This window comes from Thalia democratica, unplaced genomic scaffold, assembly GCF_965202585.1.
Source record: "Thalia democratica unplaced genomic scaffold, ktThaDemo2.hap1.1 HAP1_SCAFFOLD_113, whole genome shotgun sequence".
Lineage (NCBI taxonomy): Eukaryota > Metazoa > Chordata > Thaliacea > Salpida > Salpidae > Thalia > Thalia democratica.
In genome coordinates this window covers 116,654-122,291 of record NW_028139273.1, presented here as the reverse complement: position 1 = coordinate 122,291, position 5,638 = coordinate 116,654, and the positions used below count along the sequence as shown (strand labels likewise).

Sequence of the window (5,638 nt, the reverse complement as noted above, 5' to 3'; positions counted from 1 at the left end):
GACTCTGTATCACTTGCCTAAAATAAATTACTTTATTTTGTAAATAATATAGTATGAATTCAAGCTGATTAATTGTTTAAAAGAAAAAGTTCAAGAACTTAAAGCAAAGAAAGTTGATATTTTTATTAAATTTTAGATTACAAGTTTTCAAAAAAAAACTCAATAAAATGAATAAAGCTTTTGTTTTATTTTTGATTAATTACTGGTTTTACACTTAAAGTTATCTATTTGTTTAGAAGTATTTGTCTCAAGGTAAAAAACAACTTTATCAAAGTAAAATTACTTATATCAAACTGTTTTTACTACATAACTTAAGCTAATTTTCAGCTTTTAAAAAATCGCAAGTAGTAAATCGTTTCTGTTTTAGTCTATTAACCTTTGACAAAGCTTTAGTTCATCTGTAAAAAAATTTTTTTTTTCACTATGAAGTTTTGAAAAGTATAAGTTTATTTTTTTAAAGAATTCAACTTTATAATTACCTTAAAATAAAGTTTTCATTACCATAACTAAGATAACCTACTAAACTTAGTTTTCAACACATTCATATTATTGTTAATAGAATCATAACAAACAATTTTGAAATTAAAGAAAGTTTACATTCTTATATGCTATTTATACTGTTAGTGAATTTGCTAATGTAATTTTAAGACAGAGTTCTATTAATTAACACTTGAAGAAAGATGTTCTTTGACTATTTGTAAAAGAAGTGTCGAGCAACAATTACACTATATATTATTATAATTGTTATACCAATAAGTATCTGTTTAGTTTTTACTTGTAATTCCATATTTCAGTATGTATTTCAATTGTTATGTTTATATTGCAACAACCACAAAGTTGTTTGTTCGCTGTAGCCATTAACCACTTTTTCGGCTTTTATTTTATACTATAAAAATTAAGTATTTTGTTTTCTCAGTTTAGAATATGATTGTAAACAAAAAAAATAATTGTATACAAAACTTCTTATTGTAAACACGTATATTAAGTTTTCAAAAGAATAACATTAACTGGCTTAACTAAGAGGAGTTTAGTCTGTGCTTAAATACTTTATTTTTTTTAATGTCGCTTTATTTCACAAAATAAGAGTATTTATTTGAAAAAATCTCTTGTATCAGAGAAAATTGTTCATTTTCTAATGGGTTTTATGTGATGGTAAAGCAACAAATATTCATAACATGATGATAAAAACTAAGTATATAATCGTTACAAGATTTAATTAAATCAACCATGATGGTCGAGTGGTTAAAACGAAAATAACCATTCGAGTGTACCGAGATCGAATCCAGCTGGTGGCATATTTTTTAACATTTGCATGGTAGTTTGTGTTGGAAAATTGTGAAGAAATTTTTTATTAAAAAAAAACCTTTTAATTACAACAGAAAGTTCTTTAGAATCAGTAAAAGATGTAACATTAATTTACTCGACTTGCTTGTTTTTATTTCGTTTATAACCGAAAGTTGGTTAGCTAGGCAGCTTCACAACTTATTTATTTTGCACTTGCCGTTTAGACTAGTAAAGTGAATATTTTTTTAGTTACAAAAAAGTAAATCAATTTTTTATAATTAAATCGTTGAGCGTATTGATTCTGATTTTTATTTATTTGTATCTACTTTTCAAATTTAAATAGTGTCTAGTTTACAAGCTTTTAATAATACTTTACTTTAGTAAAAAATTAGTTTGTGTTTTGTTACGCAAAGTTAACATAAATGATAAAACTATATATTTGAAAAACCCTAGAGTGTTGGCCCGTCTTAATGTAAAGCGTATAGAAAAGTCTGACTGACAATCTGGCTTCAGACAGCAAGACTAAACAGAACATTTAGTTTATGATCCACCAACATTCACTGGTTTTAAGTTCTTTACTTATAACCAACAAGTGCTGCCTTTTCATTTTCATGTATTGACAGTAGTTGTAAACAAATATACATGAAAGTGACTTACAAGTTTTTAAGTTAAGTAAACTAAGCTTTTTTTTGTTTAAATTCAAACTTAATTAACTTAGTTAGTTTTACCATCAGTTCGTAGTTTATTTTTCAAACACGATTTACAATGTTTATATAAATAAACAGAAGACCTTTCAAAGTGTTTTGTGTGTAAAATTGAGACGGTTCGTAAAAAGTTTTATTAAATATATATATTACTTACAAATTCAGTTAGATTACAATTTTGCCTGAAAACAAACTAACTATGCTGAACAAATCTCAAAATTATTTACAACTGTTTTAATATTTATATTTAATACAAAAATAAAACAACTCTTTTTTGTTGTAACTTAAATTTCACAATTTTACATATTTAAATAAATAGTATGTGTTAAGTATAAACACTTCTTTACACGTTTATTCGACTCAATGCTTTATGCACAAATTTTTATTCATAGTAACTTTCATTCGCGCGAAAATTAGTAACTTTACATAAAAAAGTTATATGATGTAATATTTTAACAGTCAAACTGACTATTCACAGTACTTTTGAAAATTTTGTTCCTTTTTGAAACAATAGTATAAAACATTTAATTAGCATACTAGTTAGTAAAACATGTTAAATAATATATTTTTCCAACATGTACTTTGCTTTTCTTTTTTTTTAAAGTATTTAGTATTACATACTATGAAAAAAAATGAAAATATTATTATTAATAAATGTAATATCAAAAAATTTAAATTAAGACAGATAAATTTTAAACACGAGAAAATTATGACAAATGTTGCCATAGTAACGGGTTCCAACAAGGGCATCGGGCTCGCCATCGTCAGGGGGCTGTGCCAGAAGTTCGACGGGGACGTCTTCATTCTGTCCAGGAACGAGCAGCGCGGCAGGGAGGCGGTGAAGACCCTTGAGAGAGAGGGACTCTACCCCCAGTTCCACGAATTGGACGTTTGCGACGTCAAGAGCATCGAGCGGCTCAAAAGCTTCATGACGTCACAGTACGGGGGCATCGACGTCATCGTGAACAACGCGGGCATCGCGTACAACTCGACCGACGCGACGCCGCTAGTGAAAAAGGCGGAGGACTGCGTGAGGACGAACTACACTGGAACCGTCGACATCAGCAGGATCCTGTTTCCTATTGTGAGGAGGGGTGGCAGGATCGTCAACGTGTCCAGCACTTTGAGCATCATGTACCTCAAGCAGTTGAGCGAGGAGAACCAAAAGTTCTTCAGGAGGGAGACGCTGACGGAGGAGGAGCTGACGGGGAAGATGGAGGAGTTCGTCGAGAGCTGCCGGAGGGGGACTTGCAAGGAAGACGGGTTCGTGGAGCAGCCGTACGGAATGTCCAAGGTCGGCATGTCCGCGCTCACCTTCGTGTGGGCCAGGAAGCTAAAGGGTAGTGACGTCATAATCAACGCGGTGTGCCCCGGATGGGTGAAGACGGACTTGGGCGGGGATAAGGCCTCGAGGACGCCCGATCAGGGCGCCGAAGCCCCCGTTTACCTGGCGACGCTTCCGGTCGGGGTGGAGTCCCCGAACGGTGAATTCGTTTCTTCGGAAAAGAACATAAAGGAATGGTGAAAAAATAAATTTTGTTAAAAATATTTAACAGTTTTGTGTTAAAATTGAAATGAAGTGATATTTATGACATTGTTAGTTTGAATACTTTTTCTTTTGTTATAAGTGCTGAGATCTACCCAAAAAAAAAATAAAGAAATTCTTTTTAAAACACGTTTAACAAAAACATTTAATCAGCACTAATACAGTAAAATAACTTTTTAAAAGCTATTATGCCAACTTTTAGAAACACAGTTATAAAAAAGTTAAAAAGTTACTCAGATTATTTATGCAAATGCAACAAGTCACTTGTGTAGATATTCTTCTAATCATTTATCTACAGTATAAAAAATTTTAGAGTTTATTAATTAATTTAATTCTTTGATATTTTTAAAGATTTAAGCATAAATCAGTTCCCTTGACTATATTACCGAATGTCAATTTCTGTATCGTTTTCAATAAACTAAAAAACTTATAAGTTTTATAAAACTATCACTTATTTTGGTTTTTAATTTATTGTTTTTTAATGACTAAAAAGAGTATAATATACTTTCTATAGAAAAAAATCAGATTGGGTAAAATGTGTCTTGGGTTACAACTTAAAATTTGCAAAGTAAGCATAAAATTTCAAGTGTGAAATTATAAAAACTAATGAAAAGTTTTTTTTTCCCTGAAAATAATCGTTGTAATATAAAAAAATGTTATAACATATTCAACAACTTGTAACCCAACTAAACTTGTTACTAAAATCAGCTCAGCAGTTGAAACCATTAATTAACATGTAACAGTTATTTTTCGAAACTTAGAAGCTTAAAATAAATGTTTTTTTTTTTCACATAACTCATAAATATATTTTGATAAAAGTTTTTTCAATAACTATCTTAAAAGTCGTTTTTCTATTTTATCTTACGAAAAAATAATATGTCGTTTTTTAAAAACTAGTTTGTATATGAATATTATAAAAGTTACAATGAACTTCTTAGTTAATCCTCAGTATTCTTTTTTTTCTTAATACGTGTCGGCGTTTGTTAAAGTATTTAGATTGTAAATATTCGTTTTGAATCGCAAGAATTTGGCGGGAAGCTTAAATAATTCTTTCCAGCAGAATTGCTAGATTTCCAGAAATAAAGAGTTTTAAATCTAAAACATTTTTTTTTATTAAAACGTTATGTTCAAGTAGATTTGAGGCGGTATAGTAAACTAATTCTGGAACTCTTCCTTCGAAATCAAACAACTTTTGGTCCGTGCTGGCATTTTTGTTAGAAAAAACATTGTATATGACGTTCCACTAACTAAATTATTTTCTAAGATGTACGATCTAAGTTTAAGAAACTAAATCATTAAAAGCTAGACATACACCATATTCTAATTCTCGTAGCTTTCCGATGTAAAGTTTTACAAATTTATATTTTTCGTTCTACTTTTTTACAACGTACCGCAAGAATATTCATAATATCAATATGAGTTGTTTGAAATACTTCAAAGTAAAAAAAAAAAACAGCAGACAACATTGTTTGTCATATTTTCATTATGTAGAACGATTATAAGGCCTTGCTAATTGCTTATTCAATCGGTATATTTCGTCATAGTAAGAAAAATTCCTTATTTTTTTTAGCGTTACTATTTAGTTTGATTACTTATATTTTCATAAATAAGTTTAAATTTTCTTTTTTTAAACATTAATTAAGACTTTGTTAATTCAATTCAACATTTTGAAGACAACAAAATTGATGAATTTATTTTTTTTTTTTCTTGCATGTTGTCATATCGAGTATTTTATATTTTTCAATATTTAAAAGATATATTAATTTTCTTAAAATAAAAAAACATTTTTTTTTGTAAAACTATATTTTAAAAGGAAAAGTTTACATGATTTTATAACAAATTTAAATAGTTTTCGACTTGGTGGAGTATAAACAACTTTTAATATTATTATAGTGGGAAAGAGAAGCTTTTAGATATTTGTGCATTTTGAAAACTTTTTTTTAACTTTTACTCAGTTTTAATTTAATCTGTTACACTTATAACTTTTTTCAATTTTAACAAAAAAGATCTTGCTCAAACTTCTTGGTTTTTCAGTACCAAATTTTTTTAGATAGAGTAATCAAAAAAAACTTTGTGACCTAAAGTTCAACTATTTTTTAATTGA

General features: G+C 28.7%; 1 pseudogene; it reads left to right on the top strand.

The window, feature by feature from the left end:
- Positions 1–2,697: 2,697 nt before the first annotated feature.
- On the top strand, positions 2,698–3,513 carry LOC145845664 (carbonyl reductase [NADPH] 1 pseudogene; annotated as a pseudogene).
- The last annotated feature ends 2,125 nt before the right edge of the window (positions 3,514–5,638 follow it).